Genomic DNA, 13125 nt, shown 5'->3' with positions numbered 1-13125 from the left:
TAGGAGATAATCAGAAATGCAATCAAACACGTGTATGCAAAGATATTCTATTTAATATTCAATAATCAAAAAAAGCAACTTGAATGTCTAACAAATTTAAAATATTAAACTAATTATTATATAACTATATTATGAAATCGTATTTACCCATTGGAGATAAGGTTTTGGTAGAATATTTCACACCAGGAGAAAACGCTTACTCTATAATGGAAAGAGAAATAAGTTATATCAATGAGTCGGTTGTCTATTAATGTATGACATATATACATAGAACCCCTTTTATAGTAAATAGTAAATAAGTATAGAATGATTATGACAACTGTTTTTTTAAATAAAAACAATGTAAAAGTATTGAAAGTCTATACAACTGTAATTCTAGACCTAGATTTATTATTAATCTATATTTAAGCCAAAAATATTTGTCAATTATAAGGCTTACATTCTTAGAACTATGATTAGCCTTGACTGAAATTTTTAGTTTTTATTTGGAATATTGACAGCTAGGAAAATAAAAAATGTGCTTTTAACCATGCCAATATACTGAGAAGTCTTATTCCTGTGTTATCTGTCAATTCTAGTGACTGGTAAGCAGACAGGAGGGAGATGGGGAATCTGGATGCACTCTAGAAAGCAGTAAGAGACGCTGGCTCTGACAGTCACAAAGGAAGTCAGATACTATGGTAATAATTTTTTCATGTAACAGATAATTGCAACTTTTTTCTAGAAGTTAAAAAAGAAGTAAAACATTTATTCAGCTGATCACAGGTAACCAAACATGAATATATTATTATGCAAAGTTTAAGGTGAATGGATAGATACTCTTTTTTAATTGTAAGAGAGCTGCAACAGCAGAAATACTTCAAGGAAATTCTCAAGATTTTTACACATTTTCCTCTATCTATTACCAGCAACCATAAAATGTTAGAAAAATCAGAATATATGTGTTTAAAACAAGCAACCTGCATCTAATCCCAATGAAAAAAAATATCAGTCCCAGAAAGCTAGTCTTCATGATTGAACGTCAATCAGAGTCTGTTTCCTAGAATCCGTATTGTATTACCAAGGGGTAGAATGATACTAAGTACACATATTTTGATGCACACCACACTAAAATGTATTGTGCGTGTCATCTTGGAAGAAGAAACATTTCTACTGTATTCACTAGTTTTTAGATGTCACAGTCATAAATATACTAGCTTGATATTTTCAATTCAGAAGAAATATGTCCCTTATAAATGCTGGCATTTGTATGTGGACGCTTTCTGAGAAAAAGGTCAATTTATGCACAGTACTGTGAATGTAACCTGATTAATTTCCCTCTGATGTAACACAGAAGGCCTGCTTGACCAAATCTGTATGCAAATCAAGGAAGGGTGGTACCACTTTTTCTCCACTTGTAGATGGACGGATTATCATATGAACTAAAAGTTTCATATACTGCAACTTCTACTCATCAGTTCTGAAATGTCACCAGAGTTGGGCATGGAGCTTTTCATTTTCTACAAAGGTTTTCTCGAGACAACATCAGTTAGATTTGAGACAAGGAAAAACACACTTTGATTAAGGCTTTGAAATTTCTCAAAGACAAAGAACAGAAGTCGACCTCATATTATGCACAGTCCAAATTATCATACTAAAGCTAAAGAAGAGAAATGGTGTTGGTGTTTTAACTCATTGCTGATCGGTTTCTAGCTGCTAAAATCTTTCATTTTAAGAATATCTCGGGCCAGGTGCGGTGGCTTATGCCTGTAATCCCAGCATTTTGGGAGGCCGAGGCGGGTGGATCACGAGATCAGCAGTTCGAGACCAGCCTGATCAACATGGTGAAACCCCATCTCTACTAAAAATACAAAAAAAAAAAAAAAAAAAAAAGAAAGCTGAGCGTAGTGGCGGGCACCTGTAACCCCAGTGACTTGGGAGGCTGAGGCAGGAGAATCACTCGAAACCGGAAGACGGAGGTTGCAGTGAGCCCAGATTGTGCCACTGCGCTCTAGCCTGGGCAATAAGAGCAAAATTTCATCTCAAAAAAAAAAAAAAAAAGAATATCTCCATGAGAGAACCAGAAAAATGACAATGGAGATATATTTCTCCAACAACTTGTTGTATGTTTCTCTTACTATTTTGAATCTGGAGTGTCTCTAGAAGAAATACAAAGGTAAAGGTCGATCTTATGTTGGAATGTGGCCACCTTGTATATGGAATGGATATTGAAAAATAGATATTGAAAATAAGCTCTGAAAAAGGGATGGATAACTATAAAAATACTTAAACACTGTATGTTTATTCAAACTTATTGAAGCAATTTGGTTTTCAAATTGGGCTAAGTAACAGCAACCTTTCATGATTTTTAAAATAGATTGCCCTTAGTTGTGTTCTGAACCATGATTTGAAGTTGTATTCTTTTTATATTTCAAAATATGAGATGGCTCAATTATGGAGGAAATATGACTCAATACATCTAAAAAGTATTCATTTGTGCATATAGAGATCAAAACATTTCTGCTTCTGTCATGTACTTTCTGATTAAATTTACATAAATTACCTAACATCTCCACTAGTTTTCTATCTCGGCAGCAGAGATAACACTTCTGTCTACAAATAACAGAAAATTCAAAGAATTTAAATAAACTCTCTGTCGTCATTATTTTAGTAGAAAATGTATTATTTAATTCTACCCTATTTACTTATTTTCTTATAACGTCTCAATTTGTATGTGTAATGTATAACGTACACATTTATATATTATGCTATTACCATATATTCTGCTGTCAGTCACTTTCTGTGATTACATGCATGCTGTCATGGAATGTCATACATCTGAAAGTGGGCTACAGTCTATTTCAGGTTGGAGGTATAATAGAATAGAATGCATGTTGTGCTTTTATTAGTACAGCATTCTAAATACTTTTTTCTGATTCTTTGGACTAAAGTTTTCTTCTTTTGTCTGCTTCTTTCATGTGACTTAGCATTTACTCAGTTGCAATAAAATTTTTTTTTAATTTAAATGCTCCTCCCCTAAATTTGCCTCTATTCTATCATCTTAGGTAAATATCTGCCCTCTTCGATTAGCATAGCAACTAATTTATATTTTGAATCTTTGTGTGACTTTCAAAAGTATTGCATTCTTTATTTTTTCTTGGATTAAACTGTCCAAAGTAATAAAAAAGATGAATTTTTGAAACTAAGCTTTTCTCTATGCCTTCATTCACGAATTGCCTAAGATCCAAATTATAATTTGCACATAATAAGGCCTCTAAAGTTGAATTTCAGTAGACATTATGCTATCAGCTGGGTTGGAAGGAGTTGAGAAAGGGGTTGACTCATAAGGAGATACATCCAATACAGTCATCACTAAATCATGAAATCCTATTTTTTACCTCTCCTAGATGAGATGTAGCTCATGAAAAGGTATCTCCACTGATTCAAGGTCTTAGCAGATGAGTCTGAAAATGCTGACAAAATCAAAACTAAATTTTCATGTTTTTCTTCTACACATTTGTTTTGCCTAGAAGGAAATGTAACCCCAGAAAATTCAAGTTGCCTATACAAGTTCAGCCAGGATTGACTTAAATAATCTTGAATAAGTTACTTAACCTTTAAGATTCCAACATAGCTTTCTCTATTGAATAGGAATAGTTGTGATGGATTATAATTCCATTCCTTCTAGCATTAAAATTTGTATGAGTCCTAGAAGCTTTATGGTTCATATAAAGTACTATAATTCATATAAGTCCTGTAAGTTCATATGAATTTAGTCGTATCTCATTTTCCACACACTATTCATTCAACAATATTTATTGAATATCTAATAGGTTTTATTTGCTGTTTGGTACCTTAGTTCTGTGGCATCTAGGTGCAGTCTGATATGCTAACAATACAAGGTCAATAGTTTATAGTTTCATCATTTTGTGAATAATCTCCTAGACAATGTATTAAATTTATTTTTTCCTATTTCTGTTTATAGGGAAGGAAAAGATTATAGCCATTAAATTGTGATTTTTTCCATTGATTTTATACTTTTAAAACTATTGTGATGGAGCAAAGTATTTCAATCCAATATACTATAGTATTTTAGTCAACATTGTGGGCTCTGGATAGAGTCAGACCACCTATATTCAAATTTGTATTTGCACTCTCCTTCAGCTTCATTCTCTGTACTTCATTATCTTCTGCAAATCAGATAATACTGTAATTTTACAGTAAGAATTAAATGATAGTAGTGTGTAGAATAATGTCTTGACTATTTTAAGAATAAAACTACTCTTTTCTGATATTATGGCAAATAAACTGATAAATTATTGTCAAATCAAAATATAATTATCAAGTATCCTTAATTTTTATAATTTAATTTATACGCCTACTTTTTTTCAGAGACTAACTTCATGAGTGCAATTTAACATATCTCTAAGAAGTATCCATTTGCGTATATGGAGATCAAAACATTTCTGCTTCTGTTATGTATTTTCTGATTAAATTTAGGTAAGTTACCTAACATCTCGAGACTAGTTTCCTATCTCTGCAACGGAGATAACTTTTTTCTATAAATAACAGAAAATTCAAAAAATTAAGTGAAATAATTTTGGGAATAATTTTGACAACTTGGAATATGAGCCTGATGATCACTTTATTTGGATTTTTCATCCACCTGATACTTAATGTTGTTATTCTAGAAACTTGGGAAGACAACTCAGGGACTAAATTTTACAAATCTGTCTTTAGGATCAAAATCCATAAAGACAACCTATTAGAACACTGAAATAAACTCAAATAAAAGTAAGACTACATTGATCCTTCAGAAAAATGAAGACACAGTTCATGGCCTTCAAAATGCAGTTTCTCCAGTGCCTGGTGTCTGGCCTCAGCAATGAGATAATAAACCAATATGTGACCAGGGTGTCTTTTAAAACCATATAAACTCCTTCTTTTATTTCCTGTGACCACATAATAACAACAAAACAGAATGTCAGTGAAATTTTGGGTCAGTTCTTTACAGAAAGCTGAAAAATATTTTGAGTGCTTTTCAGGGAATTAAACTGATCCAGCAGATTAATTTGGACCAATAGAGGCTTCACTCTTCAAAGCCAATTCTCTCTGCAAAACTTCAATAGCAAAGCCAGGGTAGTGGAAAAATTGCAAACAAAAATATTTTCAACTGAAAATATGAAAACAGATTCAGTCTCCTTTAAGTGATCTACAAAGTACTTAGCCTCATCACTGGCATGTAGAACAAGTCAATGTACTTGTTTAAAATTTTTAAATATTTGTACAGTTATAACCAATAAGAACCAAACAAGCAGCTCTCTAGCATGGGAAACACCAGGTCATAATATCAATATTTAAAGTATATCCTAATTTTCCAACTAATTTGTGGACATTATCCCATCACTTAGAATCAGAAAACTCTGTTACCACATTTTTCGAAGCAAACACAAAAAACTCTCTACTGGAAGTATGCCAATTCTCAAGTATCACGTGAGCATTTAGAAGAATACATATTGATTGGAAGGTGACTATGCTGAAATTAGTTTAATGAATTATAAATATTCGGTGCCCATGATAGATATTATTTTTCTTTGAAAAGAAATATGTTATTTTTGTAAAACTTTCAAACATTGCTTAATTTGAAAACCATCTATCTTCATTTGGCCGCAGCCTTTCCCAAATCTCTAACAAGACTATGAATTAGTAACTTCAAGACAGTGTAACTCACCATTAAATTTCCTATATCTGAGAAAGAGCTCTTCATTAAAACTCTGCTTCCAAAATTAGATTCAATCATGGCAAATGCAAAACAGTCCACATATGACAGGAAAATCACAAATGCAAATACAAACTAAATTGTAGCTTACTGTCAATTATACCTTTAGAATAGTTCTTGGAAAAGTCAAGCTTTTTCTTCAATTAAATGATGTGTATAGGGAGGCAAATGAGAGCCAGAATCTAGGATTTCAGAATGAAACAAGTTCTAGATAAATTCAAATCTCATTGCAGAATCATTTAGCCAACAGCCCATATGGCCAGCTGCACCTTTATGAATGTGACAAAGGCAGTGTGGTTTGAAACAGCTCAGCAAAAAAAAATATAAAGCACTTGGACATTCAATGGGGATAAATTATAGCTTATAAATTATGTATTCATCTAAGAGATGAAATTCAAAAAGAATTGCTTAAAAGTTATATTCATAACATATATGCATTCTGAGGTAGCTGTTGTAAGAAAGGGCAATTTTAACACTGAAATGTTTTTCATATTATTTTCAGAGAAATTAATCTTAAATCAATATGTGTGGGGGGGATTTTGGTGGTTTTTTTTTTTTTTTTTTTTTTTTTGGCTATGTAGAGTTTCCATATATTTGACTACTACCTTTTATTGTACTAGTTTGCTCTGGAAATTTGAAAGAAAAGACCATAGAAAAGGAATGCCCAAATACTGGTTATTATGGTGAAGATATTTGCAATATAAAAGGATTCTCATTGTTGTGCTAGAATAAGAAGTGTTGGGGCATATTAAAATATCATTTTCATAATGGCTTGTAAGAATGTAGACAAAAAGCAAGGGCCATCTGTCAAGAAAAAGATTACCCTAATAGGCAGTATACATTTCAAGATTTTTAGTCACATTACATTATGACTAATAATTTGGCATGTATATATCATCTGAATGGTTATTTATATGCCATTGTTTTCCCTCATTTGCTCAAGTGTCTTTAATTCAGCAAGTTTATTTAATGAAACACATTCATAATAAAACATTAACGGAAACAGAATTTTTGAAAAATGGAAGACTGAGATTGATTGAACTTTTATTTTAACTAAGAAGCAGAATTCTGTATAGATCTACATTATTTGAAAACTCAGCAGATACTTTTAAATGTAAACACTTAATATATATATAACCTAGTCTCAGAGAGGTAACTTAGGACATTAAGTTATAAACTATGCAGATCCCACTTATTTTTCATTCACCCCATGGTCGTGACACTGGTCTAAGACTTGGATTGGAGCCGAAGTTTCTTCACCTGTATCTAGAAATGGGAATGCCTTCAGGAGGCTAGAGGGCAAGACAAATACCATTTGCTGGGCAAAGTCAGGGTTTATTAACAAGAAAAGCCAAGATCAAAAAACCACAGGCAAAATTGCTATGTAGGTCATAAAACCAGAATTTTAGAAGAGACATGGATAGGACCAATATTGCTGCATTTTGGACAGCAGTGATGTGTAGAAGATGGGTGGGGAAATAATGAAGCTGGCAGGAGAAAGTGACAGGTGGCATCAACATTTGCTTTCAGTAGCTGGTTCATATACATTTCATGGAAGACCCTGTGGTCTCTAAAAGCCATGATTGGTGTAGCCAGTGGGAGGTAAGTCCAGTTCTTTCATTTTTGAAATTTTCCATACTATCACAGTCTTATATTTAGCCTTTTTCTTGAAAATATTTCTATATAGAATTGTTATTTTCTTGCTGTGGTAAGCACAATATGAGGACAGATATTTAATAATATTAACAGCTAACATTTGTTGAATGGTTAGTATCACCAACCAGGAACTTAGCACTTTGAACAACATACCTTGTTTTACAAAGTAGTAGTCCATTTACATTTTAGTTCTGATGTAACTAAAGTTCAGCAAGGTTGTATGATTACCTGTTTGTAATCATAATAGAGGGATGATGCTTACTTTAACATGGTAATTATGCCCTCTGCTGGTAGTTAATAGTTTCTATACCATCTATTTTTGAAATGATGCTTGTAAACAAGAGCCCAGGACGATGTCATCATGTGAATTAATTATGCATTACTTTTATAACTCTGTTTTGCTATTCATAAGGTCAACATTGTATGAAGAAGGCCATGAAAACAGGATCTATTTCAGAGGAAGGAAGATTTTTATTAAAAAGTTATATTCCAGGAACTGATTTTCAAGTCTGGAAAGGAAATTGCCTTTAGTAGGGGTAGGACATGAAGAGGGGAAATTTTATTAAAGTGACTTGAAATTGTTATAAGTCAAAAAGTGTGCCAGGGAAAGAGCTATCTTTGAGACTGGATATTTGTGGCAGTAATAGGAAATAAGTATCTGTCTTCAGGATGCAGCATTTAGCATTAGGAAAAAATAAAACACACAAACAAAATATCAATAAGCAAAACAAAACATACTTGTAATCAGATGTATTTTATTTATTTATTTATTTATTTATTTATTTGTTTATTTATTTATTTATTTAGCAAAATTGAGCAAGAGTGAAAATGGAATGGTGCCAAGGGAGCAATTTTTCTCAGGATGTAATTGGAAGACCTAGCCATCATTCAAATCTTCAGATTTGCATTGCTCCAGTTTCATCTGAAGAGCACCAGATTCAAAAAGCAGTCTCTGATTTTCTTCCTTGGAGGAAGAGCTAGTGTAAGGCTCTATCCATGATACAGAAGCTGGCAGAAGTTGAGATTTCTCAGTGCTGTATGTTCCCATTTGCAAGATCCTCTGGAGGAAGTATTTAGGACCATCTACAAGGAAAAGCTGAGACTTGTCCTAGAAAACATGGCCTTCTCTTTTTCAACTATTCTTCATATTATCGTCATGTCAGCAGAATTCTTCACAGGGATCACAGTAAATGGGTTTCTTATCATTGTTAACTGTAATGAATTGATCAGACATAGAAAGCTAATGCCAATTCAAATCCTCTTAATGTGCATAGGGATGTCTCGATTGGGTCTGCAGATGGTGTTAATGGTACAAAGTTTTTTCTCTGTGTTCTTTCCACTCTTTTATGTCAAAAAACTTCATGGTGCAGCAATGATGTTCCTTTGGATGTTTTTTAGCTCTCTCAGCCTCTGGTTTGCCACCTGCCTTTCTGTATTTTACTGTCTCAAGATTTCAGGCTTCACTCAGTCCTGTTTTCTTTGGTTGAAATTCAGGATGCCAAAGTTAATATCTTGGCTGCTTCTGGGAAGTCTTCTGGCCTCTGTGAGCATTGCATCTCTGTGTATCGAGGTAGATTACCCTAAACCTGAGGAAGAGGACGCCCTCAGAAACACCACACTTTATTTTGCACACAAAACAAAGATAAAGAAAATTAGTGAAGTGCTTCTTGTCAACTTGGCATTATTATTTCCTCTAGCCATATTCGTGATGTGCACTTCTATGTTACTCATCTCTCTTTACAAGCACAATCATCGGATGCAACATGGATCTCATGGCTTTAGAAACGCCAGCACAGAAGCCCATATAAATGCATTAAAAACAGTGATAACATTCTTCTGCTTCTTTATTTCTTATTTTGCTGCCTTCATGACAAATATGACATTTAGTTCACCTTACAGAAGTCACCAGTTCTTTATGCTGAAGGACATAATGGCAGCATATCCCTCTGGCCACTCAGTTATAATAATCTTGAGTAATTCTAAGTTCCAACAATCATTTAGAAGAATTTTCTGCCTCAAAAAGAAACTATGAAGAGGAAGAACAGTGTGAACTATTTCTTTCCTTGATATAGATTCAATGGACTTACTTGGGTTTTGTGTGCTGACTCTCCCTCTCTCTGGTAATTTTCTGCCAGTGTCTGATCCCCAAGACAAGTGAGGCACTAATTTTGATGTTGGATGGGTGGGATGTGTCTTTTTTTCACGACTTACATACTTAAAACTATTGTGATGGTAATACATTTAAGTAACAATACTTGCACTGGAGTATAGTTACATTTTAGAAATTAAAAAAATACTAAGACTTCATTTGACTGAGCAAGGTAGTTCTTTTAATCTCTCTACCCAAGTCATCGGAAAGCACCTGGTTTAAACAAGAAAAAGTATCTTGATTTAGTTCAAGAATTGAAACAATAAAATAATTTGGCTTTAGGGACATTTAAGTATTTTTCAAAGAGATTCAGATTTTATGTTGAAACTGTCTGTCATAGCATGTCCCCAGCAATACTGCTTATGGTCTTATATTGCTTTTGATTTCGGATTGGAATATGATAAGATGCAAATTGAGTTGGCATGCCTATGCATATGTAAACACAATCCGAAGTCTCAATTATTTTACAAAACAGAAATCTTTTCCAACTCTCAGGAGTACTAAACCCACTCCCAGAGAGAATGTGGAGGAGGTTGCCGAGAGCCGGATCCCAGGGAACAAATGTTCAACACCAGATATCTTAACTTCTTTCCAACTGAGAATTTTGTCTGGAGTATGGCAGCATCAAATGCCTTGAAGGTCTAAAGTAAAACAGATCCCTGTTTACTCTTGAAATCTATTGCTAGATTTGAATTGATTCTGCTCTTTAAGGATCTCGAATAGTCTTACTTTAGGAAAGAAAAATATGTTTTGCAATATCTGACGTCACTTAGGATATCTGTTCAAATCTACAAAATCCACTTCAGATGCAGTGGCTCATGCCTGTAATCCCAGCACTTTGGGAGGTCAGGAGTTTGAACCCAGGAGTTTGAAACCAGCCTGGGCAACATGGCAAAAACCCATCTCTACAAATCTCTACAAAAAAATACAAAAACTAGCCAGACATCGTGGTGCATACCTGTAATTCCAGCTGCTTGGGGGCTGAGGTGAGGGAATTGCTTGATCCCAGGAGGTGGAGGTTGAAGTGAGGCGAGATTGCGCTACTGCACTCTAGCCTGGGTGACAGAGCAAGACCCTGTCAAATAAGTAAGTAAACAAATCTATAAAATCCTTATTGGCTCTTGAAGATAAAAGATACATTTTAGTATTTTAATTGTAGATAAATTGCTATTAAAGTAGATTAAAAGTTGCTGGGATAAGGGAAAAAACTAAATATGTGTAGGAATATGTGCAATGATTTGCTACCAGATAAAAAAAAATTTAGAATCTTTATTAGTATTTCCCTGACTATACTCTGAGGGAGAGGTTCTCAAAGCTGACCAGACATCGGAATCCCCTGGAAGGCTTGTTAAAACACAGATTACTGGGCCCCACCTCCAAAATTTCTGACTCAGCAGGTTTAAGATAGGACCTAAGCATTAGCATTTCTTAGGAGTTTCCAATGATACTCATGCTGTTGGTCACACTTTGAGAACTGATTTAGAGTTACTGTACCACAGAGATTAAGAACCTGGCCTCAGGCCAAACTGGATGGGTTTGCCTCTTGACCCAGCCGCTTATTAGATGTATAATCTTGAGCAAGATGTTAGACTATCTTTCTCCATTTTTTCATCTGTAAAATGAGATAATAAAAGTAACTACTCCCAAAGATTGCTGTGAGATTTTGCTGGCAAGTGTAAAATACCTAGAACAGTACCTGGTCCACAGCAAAGATCAGTTAAGACCAAATATTGCTTTAAGTCAATAAAATTATTCAATTGTCACTATCAGGAAGGCATGAATATTATTTCTTAAACTTTTCTAGTGTTTGAAATTGGGCAAATAAAACTAAAATTCTACATTAGTACTTGAGAAAAAGAGGTGAAGTCTACTTCAGTTTAGAATGGTAAATAGGGTTAGTATTGGATGAGTCATAAAAGAGAATAAATGTGTATTTTGGAATGCTGTAAAAAGCAACAGGCTAAATAAGGTGGTGAAACAGGAATTATAAACTACTGGAGGATGACAAATAGACAATAAACATCTTAGGGTGGGAGTGGAGGAAGGGACCAAGAGGCTGAAAGGTGAGGTAAAAGAGAGGAGAGAAGGCAATATTGACCATTTTGCCTGGGTCCTTTGGAAAAGCTGCTGATGGTGGGATCCACACTGGTCTCAGCTGTGGTACACTGTGGTGTACATGGTGCATGATGGATGCTTGACCTGGTAAGTAAATATGGAACAAGATAATTCCTTCTTTGAAGTGTCACTCCCCCTTAGTCAAGGGAGCATATTTTAATCCGTATGACTGGAACATAGATAACTGAGGAAGGAGGTGTCTAACCATAATAAATTTAAGAGGCTCCTTAGAAAAAAGGGGGGGAAAACACAAATTAACAAGCAAGCTTTGAACATCAGAAGCACTGACACAGACAACCTCAAACTTGAAAGGCAGCCAAATTTACTATAGGCATAATATGATAACATCATACATTATTAGGTGTATTTTACTCATGCATAGCCCTACTTTGTAAACAAATCTACCATATATTGATCTCTATTTCTGAAAGTGATCAAAAGGCCCACTTCCCTACAGCAATCACTGATCTTCTGTTTAGAAATACATACTCTAAAATTTATTGAGGTTCTGTGGTGCAATAAGCATGACTGTCCTAAAATGACATTGAGAGCTCACCTTTGGTGGCCTAGACACTGAGAAAACCAGAACTTGGGGCTGTAAGGCTGATTTCAAACTCAACCTATCACTGAATTGTTAGCCCTTTCCCTTGAAAAAGAGGAATGCAACTTCACACAGGTTCCCAAAGTCACCAGGTACCAATAGACAACTTTTCCAAACAACACCTCCACAAACAGCTGGTATCCAAACTCAGTAAAGATGGTGCCCAGATAACCTGTTAGTCAGTCTGTTCTGCCCATCTTCTCCCATTGATAAAATTGCTCTCAGGCTTGCTCTGTGATAAAGGAGAATGACAAGAGGAGGAATTCTTACCACCCAAAATGTTCACCCACCATGTGTCCAACAGAGCGTCCTGGGCCTGGTCATTTACCCAGGGGATATTAAAAGGATTGGACCACACAAATGCATTTATTTTTTTCCTCATCTTTCGTTGTAAGTTTGTTACCCATGAAAGTTTATTCCCTATCCCATACTGTGTGACATGTCAGATGGTGGCCACAAAGTGGCTGCTTTGCACAGCTGTTTCAAGGATAAACTCAGGCATGTCTAATCTCCAGTGTCCAGTCTTAAAGCACCTCACCTTCCCAACAGGTTTCCAAAGGGTGCCAGCTCATTTCCCACTGCAAGTTCTCTTATTGTGCTGATATGTGATTAATACGGCTTTATGAATCTGAATTTATGTAAATATGTTATTTTATTATCCTCTCACCTTTCTTATGCTTCAATTCATACCTAGTTGTGTTGATTATTTCCAGTTTGGAAATTCTCTTTGGTAGAGAAAGCGACAAAATAGGAATTAGACTGTTTAGCTACATTATGGCATTAGTTGATATTATTTATTCTTCCCAAGTAAAGAAAGTCTCTTGTTTTTATTTTCTTTTTCTGAAC

The 13125-nt window shown here is 34.6% G+C and overlaps 1 protein-coding gene across 1 annotated transcript in view; it reads left to right on the top strand.

The window, feature by feature from the left end:
- The first annotated feature begins 1449 nt into the window (after window positions 1-1449).
- Window positions 1450-13125, top strand: part of C21H7orf78 (chromosome 21 C7orf78 homolog) — a 76563-nt gene continuing 64887 nt past the window's right edge. The window contains exons 1-2 of the mRNA XM_038004683.2: window positions 1450-2155; window positions 4372-4479. The gene's annotated coding sequence lies outside the window, so the exon portion shown is untranslated. The remainder of the gene's footprint in view (window positions 2156-4371; window positions 4480-13125) is intronic.

Source organism: Chlorocebus sabaeus, chromosome 21 (genome assembly GCF_047675955.1).
Source record: "Chlorocebus sabaeus isolate Y175 chromosome 21, mChlSab1.0.hap1, whole genome shotgun sequence".
NCBI classification, from domain to species: domain Eukaryota; kingdom Metazoa; phylum Chordata; class Mammalia; order Primates; family Cercopithecidae; genus Chlorocebus; species Chlorocebus sabaeus.
This window is presented reverse-complemented; position numbering and strand designations above follow the sequence as displayed.